The following is a 23,415-nucleotide window of genomic DNA, read 5'->3' on the forward strand; positions in this document are numbered from 1 at the left end:
CAGTTGTACTTGGCCATCCTCAGTTCCAGCTCACAGCGAGAGCATCATGGTGTTTTTGATTGCGTGCCTTTCCAGTACAACAGTCTAACAGCTAATCCAGCCAGCCTTAAAATTCAGTGGGAATCTCTCCACTGATTCAAGCAGCAGTGGCATCGAGAGAGCAAGAAATGGGATTATGACCTGTTCAAATTTACAAGGATCTTGAAGCTGGAGTTGCCATTCCCAAACTCACATTATTCCCAGACTCTCAAATCCACTCATGTTTCTTTCCTCAGTAGCCCATTGAACCCATCTTAGAAGTAGCACGTACTGTATTTCTTCAGGCATTTAATCCCTTGTTCCAGAAAGCAACCAGCCAGCTGTATCGTCACTACAGGAAGTTAAAACTCTTTCACAAAAGCATGTCTGTCTGGATCCATCATAGCTGAAGGGGCTTTCCATGTACAGGCTATGCAGAATCTATGATAATTACTTTCATATAATACTTGTGGCTGAATCCTCACAACTACTTGTATGTCAATTACCTGAAAAAAGAGGCCTGTGTAGTTCTGGGAGGTAGTCACATCTCTGGAACATCCACAGCAGCAAGAAACTGTATGAATCCTGTGAAATTTACACGTAGCAAAACAGTATTTCTAGGCCTGTAGGACAGAACTGCCTTAATGCAGATCTTTGATTGTAACAATCACTAGCAGCATTGTCATCAGCAGCTTCTTAAATAATGAGATTAAACTGTCATAAAGCATAGGATGCTCATTACTGTTTTAGGGTACAATACCCAGTGACTGTTACCAGACCTCAGAAGACTAGCTCATTTCCAGAGACATTTGTTGTGTGCTAGAAGTATGCAATCAGTGACACAACACCAGCTGATGTGACCTATCAGGATTCACTGGCATTTGAATAAGCTCATATATACCAAAGATGGCCACAGTAGGAAGTGTCAATAAATATAAGAATGTAATACTTTGTAACATAAAACAGAGGTGCAATTTCCACTCGATTCATTAAAAAATGTTAGCAAACTTCTTTTTGTATGTACACTGATGAAACATCCATCTCCCCTAGATTGTTTAAAATTCTTGGGTGAATATTACAAAATAGGCTATTCTGATTGTATTTTGAGAGGTCAGTGGAGAAACAACAATAAGTGTACCTCATAGTTTCCTTGGATCAATGATTCTTCTCTATAGCATGCTGTCATTGAATGCTAGCCATGCAGACCACAGGAAAGAGCGGGATGACAACAAGCTGTGATTCATGCCAGAATGTGGGACGTAGCATGCTGAAAACAGAAAAAAAATAAATAAAAGCCCAGATTTTTTAAAGAGTTTTCCAGGTGTTAATTGTTAATTGTTCAGCAGCAATAACCCTCTCAACACAAATAATATCCAGGAATTAGAGGCTCAAGGTTGCATTTCAGGCCACAGGCTCTTCACAGCTTGTTACTAATCTGCTGGAAATTCCCTGAATGACAGCTGCGGTTGCCTAATTGTTTCTATAGGTAAATTGTGTTTATTCTACAGGCTTATGTTAAAGCTATATGCGTGACAGGATTATAAAACAGGGTAGGTGTTGCTCTTGGGCTAAAGCTTCCACCATACTTTCATCTGAAAGTTAATTTGTGCATCTGAGTCATAAAACCTCTTCAAAAGGAAGCATAAGAAAGAAGTGTTTCCACATCCTCATAATCAAGTTTTTGAACAAGAGACCTAAGTTTAAAAGTGGCCTTGGGCTCTTGCTCACAAATCCAGGAGGAATGTGCAGGCATACTACTTTTGGGCGATCTAGTTTGTACAGTAAGGTGTACTATTGATGTTCCAGGCAGAGAGAAAGGGGAGACTGCAAAAATATACAGTAATCCACAGCAGTCCAATTCAGAGCAGTCATCCTGGCCGATAATATCAGTCTTGCACTGAGACTGGCAATTAAATAGTTTCTAAAAAAATCAGTATGGCTATATTTAACTGCATACCACAGCCAGCCTCGATCACAATAGCATAGTCTCATTAGTTATTCACAGTTTCATTCATCAGCTCAATGCAGTGTCAGCCAAAAGAGGCTTCACATTGTTGAGCATCATCAGGAAGGGTGTTGAGAACAATGCAGAGAACATCATTTTGCCAGTACATAAAATCCAGGTGCACCCACGTCCTGACTGACATGCAGTTCTAGTCTCAGCATCACAAGAAGGACATAATGGACTTTGTAGGGAAAGGCAGTTAAAATGACATAGATGATGGCACAGCTGTCTTACAAAGACTTAAGAAGGTAACATTTTTCAATGGAGCAGAGAAAGCTACCCAAAAATAGGATAAAGAGCTTTTCTTCATTAAATCCCACCTAGAACAAAAAACACATACCAAAACTAGTAAGACATTGGCTTAGAACAGATGCAATATGTGTTTGTTTTTTTTTTTTAAACATAACAGGCAGCAAACATAGCAATCTGTAGCCACAGCATGTTTTAAAGGCAAATGGCATAAGCAGTTCCATAAAGAAGGGTGACAAATCTAAGGACATGTCCATAAACAGGAAGAAGGCAGAGGCGAGTCTGCAGCATCCCAAATCAAAGACTGGATGCTAGTCACGGATCTGAGATGGCAGTCAGTTTTCTTTGCTCTTCTTAAGCACAATCTCCTAATGCTGCTGGAGACAGGACACTGGGCTGGATAGGTTTATCTGTGGCCTCCCCTGCAGAGCATTCATTCCTTAGTTGCTTAGAGCAGCAAAGTCCAAAACAGGGCCTTGCTGTACAAAAGTGTTGTATAAGCACTCAGCAGAAAAGTGTTAGCATCAGCTTGCCATTTAAATAGGCGAGACAGGACAATGGGTGAGGAAAGTGTACGTTACTATTGTCATTAATAAGAGGAAGCACTCAGTGATACAATTTCAGACTGGGATCCAAAAAGTGGTGTGTGTTCTTGCTTGCCATTGCAAGTTCACAGATTCAGGTAAGACAGGACCTATGTGACTCATGCTGAATGACAAATGGCCTTCTGTCCTGTCCATCATTGCTCAGTGCCCTGAAGCAACGTAAGCCCAAAGTGCTCCTTCTGCTTGACATCGCTCTGACTCTTATTTACACCACTTTCTCAAACCCCAAAAGGGTCCTTCAGGATTCCATGTACCACTGAACTCAGATGCATCTCTTGGGAACAACTAGGAAAGCAGGACTCCAGTCCCTTTTATATTGCAACAGAGGAATAAGGGGAGAATAAACTAAAACGTACATCACCATAATGTACAGTGTTGTCCTGAGAACAAATCCAGTTCTACTGCTTTTAAAATAACCTTGAAAGAAAAGATTGACTAAAAGATTGACTAAAGGTCTTCACAGGAGAAGGTTTTTATATATATGCACACATGTCCACACACAAGTAGTAACAAAACAGAACAAAAATCTGTACTTAATTTAGTTCAGATGTTCTCAAATCAAATGAAAGATCACAGCACACAATTCAGTCTCTCTGTCTGGCCTCAGAGACAAGACAAATGCTGGACATGAAATTAGAAGTTGTCCTTGAAAGCAGAGCAGTGCATGAAAAGGATAGTGCTACACTCATTAAAAGGTTATGGAGGTGAACGTCTTCATGAGTGCTGTGGATCTTCCTGGGGTGTTTAGCTGCATGCAGAAAATGAAGAATTTGCAGCAAATGCTACGCTCAGCAGCAGCTTTGGTTAAAAAAAAAAAAAAGTTGAACACCTATTTAGTACTGCACCTGGGATAGTTCTACTGTTATAATAGATGCTGGAATGTCTCCGAAGTTGGATGTGGATATAACCTGGTTTCTGCTCACATAAGTTCTCCACAGTCTGTAGCTGCCAGAACTATTGGCTGAGGACTGCTATGTAGTATTGTAACTCCTAAGCAGCACATTTCTGCTTTTTCTTATGTTCCTCACAAGGAATAAAAGGTGTACTGAGCTGCTGGCATGACCATCTTTAAGTTGGATGGTGAAATTTGACCAAATAGGACATTGAAAGGCAATGTCACTTTTTGAAAGAGGAAAGTTAACTTCTGTGTCCTGGTTAGGCCAGGTTTGGGGTGGTTTTCTTTGGACTGAGAGAGAGGAGAAAGACAGTTTTAGTTGCTTTTTGTTGCCATGGTGGAGGCTAGAAAAGAGAACAAACTGAATACAAGCTTTTGTCTTCTTTTTTAGACCTGACTTTCAACAAGACTTCAAAGTGCAATAACTGAAAATGACTTTCGGAGGCAGGAAACACCTTCAGTCAATCTATTACACTTATTCAGCGGCCAGTTTCCTGAGTGGGAGGGAAGGTGGGCAGGGAGGATATCTTTTACATAATAATTGAGGGGAAAATATGCATTGAAAACCCACAGAATAGCACACTCCAAAGCATCTGCAGCACCTGAGCTACTCCCAAGACAACAGAACATTTTTGTAAGTGACTCAAGTTCAAACTGGCATCAGTCTTGTAAGCAGGCTGTCTTCTATGCAGCAACAAATAGGCTTAGCTTCAATGGGTGTAGGAAAGAAGTCCTGGCCCTATAACCTGTCTCATGAATGCCATCCCATGTAGTCACTAGACTTCACGCAGGAATAATGTCATGGGTTGCAAAGGACTACTAGCACAGTAAACATACAGAGCTTTACTCAGACAGGAGAGCAATGTTCATGACAGACAATCTCTGTAGGGATTACCAAAGGGCACATCCGTATCTCAGCAGCCCATAAATAAGGGACAGGTCTGAGGTAGCATATAGAGCAAAAAGCACCAGGAACTGACATGAGTCTGGAACATACTGGGAGAATCTGGGAGCCTGTGCAGCTGGTAGAAAGGTTTGCCCTTCTCCCCCACCTTACAAGCTTTTTTTTCCTCATCTCCCTGCTTACTAAAATAAAACACATAGATGTTTTTTAGCATGTAGAACTTGAGCGGAATCACTTTCAATTGTTCTAATTCTCTGAGAAAAACTGTTTCCAAAAAAATTGACACCACACAATATAAAAGGAATGACATCAGAATAATTTCTAAAGCTGTGCTACAAAGCTTCACAATTGCTGAGTCTGCTCTACTGAACAAGTGAAGTCACCTGGCCAATGTGAACTAGCAGGTGTGGATATGACTGGGGACCTCTGTCATAGGACAGTAAAAAAAAAAAAAAAAAAAAAAAAAGAAGGCAGTGGCTGAATAGTCTATGCTGTCCAGAAGTACCATCTGCCACGATGTCCTACTATGATCCTGCCATCTCTAAAAAAATCTGCCTTAAACTTTGCAACACCATGGCTCTGTGACATCACTTGCCAAAATGACTGGTAACTAACAGAACCAAGATTCCCAGATGTAAGGACCGTAATCTCCAGCCATAGATGACTGCTCAGATCCCAAAGTGGCAAATATCAGTATATTAAAGAAGGAACAAGTTAAAGAAATTAAAAAGCAAGTATTGATTTTCTTGACAAAATGATCAAGCCTCCTTTTCCCCTATTTTCAATATTAACTGAGTGGCAGAGGGTTAGCGTTAGGGGTTAGGGTTAGGCTAACCAGACTTTCATGATGTCCAGCTCATCCCCCCAAGAAATAAAAATAATGGGGAGTAATTATGCAAGATTGCAGATGTTTTTCAAGGGTGATGCATATCAGCTAGATTGGGGGAGAACTGTTGGTGGATGTCCTAGGTGACTACAGTTTTCAGAATCAACCAACTCTTGCTCCACTGCAGAGATAGCCCCTGAAAGTGATGTGGACACATCCTCTTGTACTCATTTCACATACAGTATTGAAGCATGATTTTTTCCATAGCAATCTATGTTTGATAATACTATAATAAAGCAGGAAAAACAGTAAGTTGAGCAATAAAAATACTGGCTGGACCACAACTATCCTGTTTTACATATAACCCGCACAAATGCCAGCTTTAAGCTGAATATCTCTTGCCTTTTACACAGGTATACAAGAAGTGTCAGAAAGGCAAAAAGCAAGGAAGTTAAGTTTGAGTCCCTGCAGTCTTGGTATTCAGCAAAAGGAGAGACTGAGACCATCCTGAGCCTCTTTTTGGTGGCTACCAGGTGCTATTTACTGGGCTCAAACCAGTGTGATTGAATTGGGATGGTTTCAAGAATTTTGGTAATAAAACCTACCAACCGAGCTTGAAAAGCAATGGCAAGAAGGCTAGGAAGACATCTGCCTGGGAAGAAAACAAAAGCTGACATCAAAAAATTATCAGTTCACATCCCAGCTAGCATGGCTACACTCCCTGGCTCTGAATTTGCATCCCTGCACTTGCAATTCTAATGCCTGGTGATGCACTCTGATCTTTGTTCATTTACTTGTCCTGTCTGACTGGAAATGATGTTTTGGCAATAACCTGCTATTTACAGTGGCACCACAGCCCTAAACATCCTGCAAGACATGCTGAGGCTTATCTGGCCAAATTCTTATACTGACCTTTCAACTCTCACTGAGAATTGAATGCCAAGTTGGCTTATATCCCTTTCAAAGATCCCAGATTCTGATTCTAGATTTTTTGTTTTAGTATCTACTTTCTTAAGGAAAAACTGCTATCTACCACTTCAGCAGTCAGTCCTATGTGCCTTCCTTATGCTCCTGGAAAGAAGCTCTCACATTCATTAAACTCTAGCTGAAATAATGAACAACAAAACAAACAATGAAGTACTGCTATTGCTATTCCCCCATATTTTAATAAGATGCACTTACATATGAACAAAAATGACAGACTAGTACATTGCTTTTTGGATTAATAGTTTCAGTCTGTGATGTTTCCACCTGCGATTCCTTAGTTAAACAATAGGCTGTTCTGAATGGTGCTTCTGTTCTGCAAGAAAACAAGTGCCCAGAGGGCAAGGAAGCCACATCAACAATTACAAATAAACTCCATGGAAGGCACTTAGAAATTGATAGATTAGATTCTGCTTGCTTCAACAAGTACTCACCCACAATAGTCCAAGTTAATTTTATAGCTATTTGACAACTTAAAAAGGTTGGGTGAATAGTCTGCTCTCTTAAAACTCAAAAATTTCATTTTCCTAAAGATCCTGAACTTCCCAAAGTGCATCTGCATAGATATACACTGTTGTAGGAACTTTACAGGATATGAAAGCATGTGATCATCTGATATTTTCATACTTGTCCTCCTTGCTAATTGCTGCAGATCTGCTAGCAAACTCCAAAGTGAGACAGTGCAGAAGGGCAATAGCACTACAGACTATAGTTGTGCCAGAAAAGATGCAAGTTTTTTTATTTTCCCCCCCCCCCCCCCATGAGTGACTGGCTAAGGAGCTGTAACTGTCATCTCTGTTGCTAGTTGAAGACAGCCCAGATTAAGCACATAACTCCTTTTGAGTATAAACAAGTGTCTTGTCTTCAGCAGGGCTTTACAGCAGTACAGATACTCTGTGTCACTGTAAAAACACCCCTTTTTGGCAAGGAATAACTTCACAGTGGCCAGGGAGAAAGGAAACAGGAAGAGAATGGGGTGAAAGCAAAACAGATAGCAGGGGTATGGCAGAAAATTACTGCCTTATTTCTCCACAAGACTCATACCTCCAGGTGATACCAAAGCAAGGAAATGAAATATTTGAAGTGGCTGACAAGGAACATAAATCATACAGCACAGACCTTCAATATTAAAGCTGCAAGTCAAAAGCAGGGACACACTACAAAAAAAAAATAAATTAGTTTTCTTGTTCAAGAAGCATTGCTGCTGCCACACCACAAGCTGCAAAGTGGAGGCAGAGCTATCCATGGCTGAAAGCACTGCAGATGTGGCCATAAATATACCACATGGGCTTCCTGTCAGACTGTGCTGTTATTTTTGACAAACCAGGTATGCTTTTGGCTAGGCCTGGGTTCTCTGCTCTCAGTCGCTGGCTTCTTTTCTCTAACGCACCCCAAGAGGGACACTTAACACCTGATAAGGGGGAAGCATCATTGCCATGAGAAGACTTCCCATGCCCACCTATCATGGCAGTTTGACCAACCTTACCTGAACCTCAGGCAAGCGGGTGCCTTGCAGGTTCAAAGTGGTGTCCTTTTGAGAGATTCTAATCCCTGCAGCTCAGAAAAGCAGCAGATAATAGAGAATGTGCTTGTGCTTTTTAGTGATTGTCAGAGGGAATGGTAATGGAGCCTTTGCACAATTAATTTCCTTTAACCAGTGTCTTTAAACTAGGGGATAAAGCTGATTATGTTTCTCTTCTGCAAAGTATATTCTTTCTGTACCACAAGTTGAGTTTACTTCTACTATTAAAATCTGGTTTGGTGAGACAAATAAATACAATCCAATTTATTTTTTTCCCTAACAGTTGGTCTCAACATTAATCTTACCCAGTCCATTAGCCACTTCTGACTCAAGGAAGCATGTATCTCCAAGAATTAGCAATTCTTTTATCTAAAGGTAACAGAACAGTAAAGAGTAAAGTTAAAACCATAAATATTTTTTATCTCAGTATTTATCTCTGGTTAATTAACAGAACTATGTGCTGATCTCCTTCTGAAGAAGTCCTCGGGTTTTGGCCCGAGACATGATAATTAATCCTTATTGTCATCTACGTGTTCTTTACAAGGTTAGATTTTCTGAACAAGTTCATTTAGTTAAGATAGCTCAGCTATATTTTTCTCCAAGTAGATTATCTAGCATCCTATCTTAATCCGTTTAATTTTGTGTGGTAATTACTGCCTTTCTTGTGTGTTTTATTGAAGTTTGGGATGCTGTATACAAAAACGGGCTGAGGTAGAGGATAAGGCATACATAGACATAAGTAGTAGCTATAGGACAGAAGAGATAATGAACCTATTTACCATTTAATGGTGGTGCTATTCCCTTCTAGAGGGTAGTTGCCAAGTACATTCTCTCATTTCTCTCCCCTGGACACAAAGGACTGCTGTACTTGGCCTACTGCATCTATAATGCACATTATCCACAAATGTGGGCCATATTCCTTCCTGGTATCCCACGAACAACAGGAACTGCCACATTTAGCAGTGAAAGCTTTACTGCCTCATCTAGGTTCTGGCAGAATAAGCTGGAAGACAGCTGTTAGCCAACTGAGAAATGTTTTCTCAGGATGCCCTGCCAGTCCCCCATTCCCTCCCTAGATGACATCGGGTAGAAGCATCATGCTTTCAAAAAAGACACCTATTGACTAATAAAGCTACTAAGGAAGTAGGAGCCGCCTAAATACAAAGTCTGATCTCACACAACTATATTCAACTATAAATAATTCCAGTCATCTCAATTCTTCTGAATTCATTTCATTTCAAATGAGTTCAAGATCAGCACCACCTTTAACAGTTTGACTGCCAGCCTCATCATGAGAATGGCTTTTTCATCTTCCAGAAGTACCTACACCTGCATCACAGGCAGGAAAGACTCCCAGTTCTTCTTTAAAAAGAAGTGTGACTGGGTCCCTCCTGATCGCAGGAATAAGTCTAAAAACATGATCCCTAAAGGGTCACCATCCAAAATACATTGTTGGGGACAGGGGGAGACATACTTTTTAAGTTCATTTCATTGTCTCTGAACATCTGGCACAACCAGAATGAGCACTTGGCTTTAAGGAGCTTTTGACACTTTAGAGGTCACAGACTTTCATTCAGTCCTTTGTCAACTTTAGTTCAGGTGCACAAATGGACATCCAAGCTGCACAAGGCAAAGGAGTACCGTGAACTCCTAAACTTCTGCCACTGCTAAAGCCATTCCACATTTGAATCTGACCCCAAGGCCTGGCTAGACAGTGCTGTTTGGACAAGGAAAGTCTGCCCAGGTGCTTTTAATTATTAAGAAAGTAGTTTCCCAGAAATAGCTTGCTAGCTGGCTGTTTGCCAGATCTATTTCTTCCGACAGGAAAAGCTAAATGTAAACCTCCAGCACTTCATAACAGGCCACAGGAGTCTCCCTCCAACTGGAACAGGACTCTGGAAAGACTGTGCCATCCTCTCTTCTCCTTTGCAAATCTCTGGGCCAACTCATAAACAAAATTACCCCACCTACTTTACCAGACCTCTATGGAGAGATTCTAAGAGCTACCTCACACCACCAGAAACGGCACAGTGCTGAAGAATCTCCTAAGTCTTGATACAGGCATAGGCATTACAGGCTTGTGAAAACAGAGCAAAAAGAGAGCTGCTCTTATACAAGTGCTTATAAAGCCCTTGCATACTGCTGAAAGAGACTAGTCCCACCCTGTTGCCTGAATGTAGTCTCAAGGCAAAATTGGGCCCACCTGAAACGGATTGAGAAGGAAGGTTGGTAGATATATTTGCCTGTTCTCTTTTCTCTTCTTTTTCAGCATTTGTTTATGTTCAAAATGTTTTGTTATGGACTGTGTCAGATTTGCCCAAACTTCAGAAGAACGGTTTTTTATTTATGTATAAGGTACCTTATGTATTGCATGTATTATAACTTTTACTGACCTCCAAAGGCAACTCTTCAGAAAGTATTTCACCTTTCCCTTCCTTGATCTGTACCTGGGAATCTCTTACAGGAGGCAGACAGAACCTGAGGTACAAATCCAAGAGGGAAAAAAATGCTCCCCAATAACGGTAAGCATGACATAGCAAGGCAAGGAATTGTGTTTCCTAGGTTCTGCCCACCTGTATACACACCACTCTGGCAGGAAGAAAATGAGACAAAGAATGTTACAGTGAATAAAAAGGTCACTTTTCACAGTAACTGCCAGGCAGCTCATGGCTCCAACTCTCCGTTTGCAGCCTTGTTCCCTGCTGGCATGGCATCTGTGCTCAGTCTTCAGCACTGAAAGCTCCCTATTTGTGGAACCTCTAGCCAGACTACATGACAGGAGATACATTCTTATTAGTGCTTTCATTTCTAGTTTGGCAATATTTGGAAGACATCCAGAAGACATGTTAAAGGAGTGTAGGTTGAAATAAATCGATGTTACTCAGATATTACTAGTTTATTCTTAATTCTAATGATGCCTAGGGATTACCAGGAGCAAAGTTTCCTAGTTGGTAGGTACCATGCAAATATGTAGGATAATATTTGCATTAAAGTGGTTATGGATAAAATAGGAGGCACAGAGAAGGGAAGGTTTTTACAGATGGCACAGAAAGCAATTAAGTAGTTTGCCCAAGGTTGCAGAGAAAGATTGTGTGAAAGCCAGAAACTGAGACTCTGTCTGCTGAGTCATAAAACATGAGTTTATTCATTTGAATTTTTTCCCTTTGCATAAATGCCAAGGAGCTCTGCTGTGATACAATATACCTAAGTTGCTTAAATGTAGCTGAACACAGTGTATAGAGCGTGGTCTCATTAGCTTGAAGAAATAAAGACCTTTGTCATGCAGAGGGTGGAAAAGACACTACTTATTTGCAAGAAAAGCAGTGGCCTAGTCTTCTGGGTCACTGCTGGGCAGTGTCACCCTTGTGCTTAGTGCCAACAGGGAGATGACTCACTAGTGTTGACACTGTGGTGCTGCTGTTAGTCTCTTGCACATCTGACTTCCTTGCTTTGGGCAATTTTTACAACTGTACCCATCCACCACAGTACTTCAGCTCATTCAAAGTTTCCATAGGCAAACTCAAAGGTCTGGAGGAAGCTACGTGAAAATATTGCCTGTCTGCTACAGATACAGGTAGATGCCAAGGGAGGCTTGCAGCTCAGTTGGTGAAGCCCTTGCAATTTACAGCAAAAAAGAGGAGGGAAGAGGGTATCATGAGGGAATTGCATAGCAGAGCACTGCAAATTGAATCGGGAACTGGGCTTTTCCTCCTCTGGAGACTGGTTGTGAAAAAATAAAGGATCATCTTGCTTCCTCTTCACAGGAGGTCAGGCAAGGCAGAGAGCCGGCATCAGCCTCAGCCAGCTGAAATCAGCAAGCATAAGCAAGAAATCCAGTGTCCAAAAGTAACCTTTAAAAAATTAAGACCATTACATGGCACCGAAATAATGCAAAGCAGAGCTTCCCCAGAGCACTGTGGAAACATCAGCACTGTCCTATTACGCAATCCTCCATGGCTGCCTACAGAGCAAGCAAACATCTAATTCAGTCACTAAAGAGATCTGATGTTTTTGGCAGGGGATCTGCAAATTGAAGAGGTGGTATGACACGGGATGGTGTAGAAGGAAACAAAGGCAAGGCAGAGGGTCCCACTGTGTAGGACAAAACCTCCAGTTGGCAGGTGACTCCCTGTTTGCCCCGTCTGCTGGCCTCTGATCCGATAGAGTACTCACAGATATTTAACTTGAAGCATTTGAGCAGTCCCTTGAAGGCAGTATGGATGCATGGCTTGTAGTGTAACACACAAGTCATGTGCTGTACTTCAGTTCTATCTTGAAGTACTTCCCAAAAAAAGCAAGATTCAGCCTCCCTGGCATGGCCTAGCCAAGACTTTTGCCATAAATTTTTCACTGGTCCACATCTGCTCTGATAGAGAGAGAGCAGCAAGGTGGACTCTTCAGCAAAGCAGACATTGAACCTGAAAACTGAAGATCTGGGTCCAAAAAGAATAATTTTTAGAAGACCTAAATGTATCATCAGCTCAGACAGCATTGATTTTATACTTTCTGTGAAGAGAATGGATACCTTAGAAATCCGTATGTAAGTTTCTAGAAAAGTTATTTGACTTTCAAATTAGCATGTACTCCCAACTCCAGTGGGATTTGCATATGTCCAGAGCTTATTAAAAATTAAGATAGTCATCTGTAGGAGGCTAAACCTAAAGACTTATGAACATAACTTTAGACATTCACATTTGGAAAATGTTGATCTTCCTCTAAATATCATTTTATTAACTGATTTTTCTCATTATATAAATGTTGTATCTGTAGTGCTTTCTAACTGCACTGATAGGTTGGGTGTGCAGATAAAGACTATGTTTAAAAAAAAAACAAAACAGAAAAAAATATTTCAAATTTTCATCTGTTTGGGTGTTTCCTGCGATTTGCCTTTTCATAAAATGTTCTCCTTTGCCTAGAGAAAAATTTGAATGCTTTTAGTTTCTGAATGTTGTCCAATGAAAATTTCTGAAGGTTACTTTTTTCCATCTGAGAACAGAAACATGTCCGTTCCATGCTCTGCTGCCCACAGCTGCTAAAAGATATGTAAAAAATCACAAAAAGCCCAACCCAAAACATTAGTTATTAAACTTCCCCCTTCCTCTTATTTTGCAATAACAGTTCAGAAGCATGCACAGTTAACTTTTCATCATGAAAACTATTCTCATCTAAGTTGCTAATACACCCATAGAACTGATAAGCTAAGGATATTTCCTGATTATTTTTTTTTAATTTCCACTTAGTATATATTTCCATGCCAAGCAGAACTGCGTTCTCTACCCACTCTGAAATTCATACCCAAAGATTCATTGCCTGTAGAAAGGCAGACCTTAGGAGGCTTTTTTTCTTGTCTATTTTTTCCTATCTAATGCTTTGCTGGTTATGGAAAGTTATTCAAGACTGATCTGTCAGAGTGCTTTGAAAGAACTTTTATTAGTAACAAACAAGGCTAATAGGCCAAGGCAGCACATAAACAAGAGGTTTTTTCTTTTAACATCAAGATCTCTAAACAAAGGGACCTATTGATCTTCTAAAACTATAATACAGAGTACTCAGCTCTCTATATTTGGGGTACAGAAACTGCTCTAGCTTCCAGCCAGAAAAATGATGCCAGGCTGCCTTTATGCAGCACTCAGAAAAAGGTTGGAACTCTTAGGAAAACTGGAAATTCCATGGCTATTCTTAATACTCTTATTAATATTATCATTATTCTCTTACTATTAATAATACTCCATTAAGAATATTCTGTATTGTCTTCCTCTGTATGTTTTTTACCGAAGTAGTGTTATTCAGCCCCTGACTAAATAAGCACACTCTGGTAGCAGCAGGAAAGGAGTTTTGAGCAGCTGCGCACAGACACCTACACCAGTTGTCACAGGACCCCAGTGGGACCTCAGTGGGTGGGAGCTCTAGTTTTGCCCAGCAGGCATCTGTGCTGCTCTTCAGATTCACAAGTATTGCTAGTGAGGGCCTTGTTTAAGTAAACTGGCCACCAGCTGATCCTTGCATTTAAACATCAAGCCAGCTAGAAGTTTGGTTGGACTGGCTGCACTGGAACCTAACGAGACAGAGTGACAGCTCTGCTACCATGGTACATACTTGTGTTATGCTGAAGAGAGACCTAAAGGATCATATAAAATCTCCTGGTAGCCTACCAACCTGTCAATGACAATGGCCAGCAGCAGAAGCCTAGGAAATAAGAGAGAAGAGCAACATGCTAATCATGTATTGATACTTTCCAGGTGTCTCTGCAGCAGGTTTTATCCAGCATCCAACAATCTGCAGCTCAGTACTCTGGGGTGTAAAGATATAGGAATTGGAAGTGCATCTATGTGGTTAGAACCTGACATTGATGCTTTTTGTGGGACAGAACAAAACTCACCAAGAATCAAAATAGAGATGTCTCTCTCTTCAAAAGTTAGCTCAGACTTGGAAATACCAGAAATGTTTGATGAAATCCTGGAAAATTTTATGGAAAAATAAATTACAAAGCAAGAGAGAGGGAGTTTCCTAGCCTGCCCTGGTCTCTTATTCCCTTGTCTGTATCCAACCCACTTGAAACTCTTGAGTCTTGGGTTAAATTGGTATCGGTGATACAGTAACCTGCAAGCTAGATGTGGTTATGCCAGTTGGTCATCCTGTCTTAGCTAAAAACACTTTCAGAGGAGCAAGAAGAAGGACTAGAAAGACCTTTGTAACGAGCAGAAGTATATCAGTGCTTTTATGGCCTGGTGACTGGAAGCCCTACACATGTTTCATTTGATAAGGCAATCACAAGGCTTTCATTCTCATATGAATAAGAACATTTAATCTTCACAGCATTAAGTCCCATGTGCTAAATTAAATTTCCTGCCAGCTCAGCAAACCATTTTGATACTTTGAACTGCATTGTACATGCTTTCCTTTCATCACAGGATGCATTTTGTCTCAGTGTCAACAGCCAAGAGGAGAAACTCCACTTAGGTCAGAGAGCTCCTTTTGCTTAAGCACAAATATCAATATACTGCAGGCAGTGAGCTGCGGTGTTTGGAACAGCCGTTGAACAGCAGGCAGTTGAGGTGGGTTTCAGATGACCAAGCAGAGCTACCTGCAGTGGGGGTGACTACATCTGAGCTAGTCACTCCAGGCTCCTTTAACTGTTCCTGGAGATGAACATCACTTGGCTGGCACAATGCAGCTCATCTGATGCAAGCAGCAGAGCAGACAGAGAACATCCGAAAAGCGCCTCCTTCTCTGCATTGATTTTTAAGGTTGTGCAGACAATCAGCTTAGGTGTGGACAGCCACATTGCAGTTCTCTATGGTCAGGACAGAAGAATCTGCTTTTTAGTTCCATTCCAGTTCTAGACTAATAAAAGACTTTGCTACAGTAGGTTTGGGGAGGTTTCTGTATTCCTCCTGCTGGGTCTCTCACCTATGAGTGTCTTTCAAAACACCTCACCCCCATAAGCTCGGTTTTATAGCTTCATTTAACAGTCACCTAAAAACCTAAAGCAGAGAAAGCTGGTCACATTTTCTTTCAAGGGAAGAGAAGGAAGAGGGGGAGCAACTGATACCATTATTGAAATAGTAGAGTTTTTTCACATCCTAAATTCTCCACAAGTTTAAAACACTGCATCTTGGTAAAGTTTGCCAAATACTTATGCTGATTTTGTAAGCAAAGTTTTAACTGTTTTCCCTATTTACATTTTTTATAAATGTGATAGTTGCGATAAAGAAATTTAAAAGAAATATAAGCTGGATTAACACTGCGGTACAAATCAAAAGGTAGACTGGAGGAACAATGTACAATAAAAAAAAAAAAAAAAGAGAGAGAGAGAAATGGACACAGAAATTTCCCATTCAGCTCTCTTTTGGTCAATTCTGTTCACAGCTCAGTCCCTTCCCAACATTTCTTGCATCATCTGAAGTTCATAGCATTTTATAGATTTGCTGGCTCAGGCTCAGAAATACGGGTGGTTTAGCTATGTAAATCATCTCAAAAATGTACTCGCAGATCACCTTTTCTTTGTTATACCAGTGAAGCATCACAGGAAGATGAGGTTGACCTACAAACCTCCATTTCTCAGTATCCCAAACTAGCTTTACTTGATCAGAATAACTGAAAATGTCCAAGGAAGAAAAGCTTAATTTGCTATAAGAAGGAATTAACTGTGTATAAACAGAAACTAGGTTTTGGCAAGCTCTCCTCTTTCCTAATCCCTCAGTATTTCCCCAATTACTACACAACACAATCACTCTACATAAGTTATTTGTATTAACGTTACAAGAGGCCATCTGTCTACAAATACCCAATCAAATAATAGAAACCTCAAACCAACACAAGAACACTCAAATTCAGCTACTGACTGGTCTAGAAGATTTTTTTGTGTAGCATAAATATTTTCTTTTTAGGCACTTCAATAAAATTCTTAGAGTTTTCCAAGCATTTATCATTTCAGGGTGGCAGAGAAATATAACAATTCTTTCTCCACCCATTTCAAGAATTTTTAATTTCAGTCACCAAAGATGATGTAACATGAGGCCTTTCCAATCTGCATCACCCTGTTATCACAGCCCAAAATACTACTGTGCATGCTGTGAATGTTACACACTTATAGAAATCATAACAGCACATTCTAATCCCCCAAACTGTGCCTCCCTTAGAGGCATCTCATCTGAAAGATCAGCATTCCTCTACAAAAGCATGGATGTAGCACACCCCTGGAGCATGGATGGGTCCCCCAAATCAGTTTAGATGGATTGGTTTTGGTAATCCAAACTAAAATACTTGGATTAGTTGCACAGTTTCTGTGGAGAACTATTTTAGATTTGTTTTTAGTTAAACACACCAATCTGCATAGAAGATGTGCATTTTGCTTTAAGAGCTTCAGTTTGAAATCAGTATCGTCATATTCAATATTCTTGTTGAAGATGAGGGAGAAGAGGAAGAAAAATAGGAGACTGCACAGAACTAATCTGGCCAGCATTAGCAATTATAGCAACTTGTATCACACTGTGCCATTTTTTTCTGCTGTCCAAAGTTTCCATGGGGACAGAAGAGATTGAAAAGATTAACTATGAGTTGCAATAACATCTCTGAGCAAGGAACACAACAAAGTGCTTGCAAGTGTGGCAAGAGGGTGTTTCCCTTTCTTGCTCAGCAGTCTAAGAAATTATAGTGATGCAGCAGTGTGTAGCTGTTTTTCAGGTACCCCTCAGCTTCCATATTTCACCACTGCTCATCCAGATGTCTGAGAAAGGGAAATACCCGCACATCCTATGAAAGAAATACCATGGTAGTCACAGTGCCTCTGAGGAGAGGATGTTGCAGCACTACGTGCAGGAAAGCTACAGCTGTGCAGTCCCCACCTTGCCACATGCAGCGAGAGCTCCCAGCCTGTTAATGGAGCAGTTGCTTGTGTCCGGCCCTGATCCTGGGAGATGAAATTTCAGAAATGTTGAGGGCACATATGATCAGACTGTTACACTGACCTACACTGATGCTTAAGAACTAAATTTGCCTTAGTAGCCATAATGACTCTAATGTGTAACTGTAGGTTTAAAATTAAATGTCAAAATATATTAAAAGCAGCCGATCACAATGACAACAAATACAAATATCATGGAGAAAAACCAAGATATTTCTGGAAATAGACTAGATTGGATCTTGAATGATTATCTCAGCTTGAATAGATATATAGTTTAAGTAAAACCCTATCATTCTTATAAAATCTTGCCTTTGAAATATGTCCTGGGATTTCTGTTTCTTAAGAGCATTATATATAACAGAGGAGTATCTTTCCATAACTGCCTTATGCAGTAGAGTTATGATATACTGAGAACAATGACCACAGTAACTAAAAGGACATATGCAGCAGATTTGTATAAAAAAAGTTACACAAATGTTTGCAATATGGTCTGTAGTATTATCATTACTGCTTAGGGAAACAAAATATTTCACCAGGGATAAATACAGCAGCCAGAAATTAGCTATTATGTAATAGCTAAAAAAAAAAAAAAAAAGGAAAAAAAAAAAAAGGAAAGAAAAGAAAAGAGAGGGGAAAAAAAGCACTCTGCATCTCCTCATGGTCCCTGGGGTATCTGTCCAGACCAGATGTTAGGAGGGAAGGATGTGCTAGTACAGCCTGCTGCACAACCCAAATGACACAAGGATTAGGCTTCTTGCAGTAGTGTAAACTATGAGGTGTAAGAAATGCTGAGGAACTCATGCTCATGGAAGGCAATGAGGAGGAAGAAACTCCTGTGCTTAGTTGTATGTCTCTGCCTCATAAGATGGAGTGCTAATTCCTGGATGCGTTGTCTGGCAAATCAGCTATCTCTTTCTGTGCCTCAGCTACCTGTGTAACAGCCACGGACAAAGTGATTTTGTACCGTTCAGAACCATGCTGAGAAAAGGAATCATTAATTTTATTATCAAATAGTCATCCTAGTAGATACCAGTCATTATATGTTGTTATACAATAATATAGTTGTTATAAACTACTATGTACATGTTATTACATTTGTTATGCAGATAGAATGACGCATTTGGAAAGCTGTTCTTCAAGTATGAAAACTACACAAATAAAACTTACTCCCCTTCCTGCATAAGCTATACTATTATGAGACACCTACCACCTACATAACTGTGACTGTGTGCAGTATTTCTTGTTTCTTTCTTTTACTTTTACTTTTTCTACTACTTCAGTAGAGTGGACGCAGTGTTACTTCAGAGCGCAGAGATGGACTAGCAATAAAAACGCCGTTCAGATGCTAAACCCACACACGATTTTTCTGGGCCTGAGAAAAGGATGGACAAGTAGCAGGAGAGTTAATGTCAGGAAATAATAATAACACTAATACTTCACTAATTACTCTTTTCCTCTGCACTCGATCAAAAGCAAGATTAGGACTGCAGCTAACCAAAAAATAAACCCCAACAATTTATGTTAAGAATAAGAGGATACATCTGTTTCCTGCCTTAGCCAGATCAGCTCACCCTTGTCATCAGAATAGCTGTGCTGAGACGCGAAGTTCTGAAGATTAAAGCCGAGGGTCACTATTTTTACCCAGAAGTGCTCAAGAATATGCGTAAGACTAGTTCATTATGTCATCTCTGACTGTGACAATGCAGAAGTATTGCCAAATGGGGAAACTCCTAATTGTAAAAAGCTCATCTGAGGGAATGCAAGTGAGAGATTAAGCAAATATCTGCCCTCAAAGACTCCTTGACTCCATTTCTAGAAGTCAAAAAGACAGGCTTACCATGTTACTAAGCACAGCACTGACATTTGGCTTTAGCAGGAGTTTACCAGTACATCCAGTATGTCTCAGCTCTTACTGTGGAAAGTCTTTTCCATATTTTAGAGCTGGGAGAAAGACATATTGAAAATAGTCTCTTTAATTTAATTTTTCTTTTACATACCTCTGTTTCTGGGCTGTTCACAGGATTTCTTTTTTAAGATGAAATCTGCTACAAAAATTATCAAAGTGGGAATACCTAGTCACACCGTCAACTTACTACCATCTGTTCACTGGTTACTCATGAGTGGTTGGAGTCCCCTTTGTGCTAAGCGCTGCATGTATGCATAACAAATGAGAAAGTGCCTGTCCCACATAGCTCAGAATAGATCAAGCTAAGATTTGCCCAAAGACTACCAGATGTACGTGGCAGAGTTGGGAAAAGAGCCCAGATTCTCTCATTTCAGATTCAATTCCAAAGCATCATCTTTCTTTCTGAAATGGATTTGAGACTGTCCTATGATAGCAGGGAAAAGAGAAGACCCGTGTCACTGACAAACAGGGTTTTAGTAGTCTGTGGCTACAGCTGGGAATGGAAAAGCTGGTTTTATTTAAGCTGAATGAAGGTGGATGCTCTGCTACAGCCAGTACTGTTAAGAATGACGGCAGCAGAAGTAATCACTTTGCTTTACACAGGCTCCTACCCCTATGAAGCCTCCTGTCATAGAGGAAATAACAGTTTGGTAAAGGTCCAGGTCAGAACTGGTCTTTGATCTTTCGTAGCTTAGCAAGGTAATGTCTCCTAGTTAACGGCAGTCAAATTATATGACCTGTGGCAGATATTTAGACAGATTTATCCTAAGAAAACAAAGCCCTTCAAACCCCAGGTGAGAAGGTTCTGCAATTTAATTCCATCATCCAGAACTGATTTATCCCTGGATATAAACAATGCCATGTGTAGCATGGCCTATTGACACAGCTGTTGTGCCTTCATTTCTCTCATCCTGCTCTTAGGAAGGCCGTTTTTACTCTCTATGGTTCAAAAGCCCTTTCCAGACCATATCGCTGCAAGAAGTTAAAGTACAAACCTCACCCTGGACTTACTCCTGGAGGGTGATATACAGAGGATTTTGTGCCTCCTTAGAGATAAACAAATTCAGGAGTGCTTCCCAGACAATGCCCAAGGTCCTAGAAGTCTTTGCACGTCAAGCTCAGACCTAGACCCTGCACAGCCCCACGTAGTCTCAGACTGTTACTGCAGATAACTGCTTTACAAAGCTTTTGCAGTGCCACTTTCAGCTGATGTGGGAGAAGTTTCTATCGAGTCTGTTTCACAACTCCTCACATATTTTTGCTTTGTTTCTTTGCTTTTAGAATATTTGGGGTTCTTCTCCTTCATTAAGGATCTAGATCAGCAGACACTTATAGCTGAGTAATATTCCCATGTATTCCTCTTGACCTAAGTAGGATTTTTCTCAGCAATAAAGCCTATATATCCAGCAAAAATGTGTGCAGATTCAGACCTGGAATATGCAATTTCCTCACTCCTCTTTCAGTTCGATATCTGATCCCTGTCCTTTTGATTCTCTGTAATCCAGAACACCAGCCTCCTTTAGCAGATAGTAGAAAAGCCCAACTGAGAAATCAGGTAAGCTCCAGTGATGAGTATGACAGTAACTTATCATTAAGGGGGTGTTAGATTTAACAGTAAAGAAAGAACCTACAGAGCCCTTAGAAAGTTTAAAGAGTTAAAGGTAGAGGAGGAAGAGCTAAGTGAGAAATAGAGATATATCTCAGACTTTCACTACCCCTATAAATTATTGGCCTTCATTTCTCGCTCTTCCCTGGTATAATTCCCAACTGCCTACTTCTTGTCATTCTGGCATCATTCTACCTTCAAACTGCCTGAGCCAGATTTCCACAGATCTGAGATTTACAAAAGAAAAATACGTTTGGAATCCTTTTTAGTTGTCACATTGTGGTTTTTGTGTGTTTGTTTGTTTGTTCGTTATTTTTGTTTGTTTGTTTGTTTGTTTTTAATCCAGCATCTCAGGACATAGTTGGGCAGGGGAGAGTTTTGAAAAAGGAAGGGAGAAAGGGAGAAAAGATCCCTGCTCATATAAGCACCTTGTTTCTGCTCTTCACTGGCCCCTTACCCAAAAGGGGTAAGGGTTCTGTCAGTGTCACAGAATCTTTGTTGTAGAAAATTTTCATGTCATCTCCAACCATTAACCTAAGAAGCCTGGTGTTACTGCACTCCTAACTCAAGCACTGAGTTAAATGGAACAAATCTGATTCCAATTTGTATGTCCAGATTACTGGTATATTGGAGTCTCAGAACTAAAGAGGTGCAGAGAGCATCCAGCAATGTGGAGGAATTGCACAGGTTAGTGCAGTGATTGCTTCTGTAGCAGGAGAACACCAAACGCTGTTGTGGGCCCAAAGAGACAGGTGTGTGTATGTCCTACGGATCTGCACTCAGATCTATTTCTCAAAATCCCTCTAAGTAGGAATACAGAGGAGGTCAAAGCTACCACTGCAGGCTAGAAGCTGCTCTGTGCTATGTCTGCAACGGCATTGTATCACCACCAATTCCTGAGCACAAAGAGGTCACCACATAAAGCTCTTTTACCCTAGCTTTGTAATGAGATAGCTTTTCGATCAAGAGACATTTAATTATGATGTAAGTTAAGAACTATGGAAGGTGGTATATAGTTTTTTGACAGCATCATTCACAGCATTACATCTGTATTTTCAATGAAAGCGATGTAATGAAAGAAAGCACAGCCAGTCTGAGTTTGCCTTGCAGGAGACAGAACTACAGTGATTGAAGCATGTAGCAGAGCAATGGAAAATCAGTATTCCTCCACAGTTTACGAAATGAAGCACTCACAGTGTCAGTTTTGAACTATTTTGCAGTATATTTTGAATAATCCAGTTTATGTCTGTAATAAAACACTGGAATCCCTAGACCCCCATAACGAAATAAATGTATCCAGGCTGAAGATTAAGGTTGATTTGGGGGTGTTTCTTTTAAAACTCACCACTGCCAAATTTCAGCTGTAAGGGAAGGTGTTATATGTGTAGTTTCTAATGTTACTGCTCAGCCTGCAATGAGATTATGGTATTGTTAAATTAAAGGAATTCCTGTTCCGTGGTGTTGTTCTTGGCTGGTCCAGTATTGTGGGTTAACTTCATGTGATGTATTTTCTTTAGAACAAATTTCCTTCAATTCATCAGCAGAGGTTCAAGCTGCTCTGCTAAGAGTTTGTGACATTTTTTTGGAAGTGGTTACAAATATGCCAATGAAAAGTTAACAGATTGTCAGGAACACTCCCTGGGGAATGACGTTTCTCATTTTTCTTTATTCTTTATCTTTTGTTTATCCTTCTTTCCCTTTCAAGACTGTATCTTTCCAGCCCAGCAAAACTGTTGTATGGAGCTGGCTACTTACAATACAATATTACAGAGCTGCAGAAGAACCCAGGCCAGGCAAGAACAATCTAATTATCTGCCATAATGGAGGCCTTGAGCAACAGAGATTCAAGAACAAACCTTCAGTTATTGGTAACTGTAGATTCTGTTCCTGGCTCTCTCACACGCTTGTTGGATAACCCTGATCACTCTTTGTCTCAGTTTCCCTATCTGTGAAATGGAAAAAATAATTATACTTAACAGACAGAGGCTGTTGTGAGTTGCCATGCATGCAGATAGATGGTTAACACCAGTGTTGAGCCATGCAAGAATGACACTCAGCTTCTGGTTGTGTCCCTAGACACTGCACTGGTCAGCTGGGGTCTGTTCCTCCCACACAAAGCAGCAGCTGTGTGGAGATGGGAAGCTCTGAACTCAACACCACGCAGAAACACTATGCCAGATCCCAAGTAACATACATGTAGCCCTGTTGAAGTCCAGTTCTCAGGAAGAGATGTATTACTGCAATATAACTGCAGCTAATCCTGGTCCTAGGACCCAAAGTGGTATTCTAACAAAAATATCTTGCACAACATTTGAAAATGCAGGTACCTACAAGGTCCTAACAAATTATTTGATCCCTGAAATTTACAAGGTTGGAACAAACATCTGTGTGTAGGAGCACCATGACCTGCTTCATTAGGTCTGTATCTGAAGAACAACACAACAGCAAGGCATTGCCACAAGCCGCATTTGCTGTGCCTGAGTCCCTGC

The 23,415-nt window shown here is 40.5% G+C and overlaps 2 long non-coding RNA genes across 2 annotated transcripts; one reads left to right on the top strand and one right to left on the bottom strand.

Annotated features, from left to right (window-relative positions):
• Positions 1 to 484: 484 nt before the first annotated feature.
• LOC106019769 (uncharacterized) lies at positions 485 to 10,096 on the bottom strand. Its single transcript, XR_011809627.1, has 5 exons — positions 10,016 to 10,096; positions 8,788 to 8,890; positions 8,314 to 8,377; positions 1,157 to 1,285; positions 485 to 603 (listed from the first exon to the last, which is right to left on the bottom strand). It is a non-coding gene; the product is annotated as an uncharacterized lncRNA (long non-coding RNA).
• Positions 9,716 to 12,866, top strand: LOC110354276 (uncharacterized). Its single transcript, XR_002405989.4, has 3 exons — positions 9,716 to 10,363; positions 10,473 to 10,530; positions 11,773 to 12,866. It is a non-coding gene; the product is annotated as an uncharacterized lncRNA (long non-coding RNA).
• The last annotated feature ends 10,549 nt before the right edge of the window (positions 12,867 to 23,415 follow it).

The sequence above is a fragment of the Anas platyrhynchos genome, chromosome 5 (assembly GCF_047663525.1).
Source record: "Anas platyrhynchos isolate ZD024472 breed Pekin duck chromosome 5, IASCAAS_PekinDuck_T2T, whole genome shotgun sequence".
NCBI lineage: Eukaryota > Metazoa > Chordata > Aves > Anseriformes > Anatidae > Anas > Anas platyrhynchos.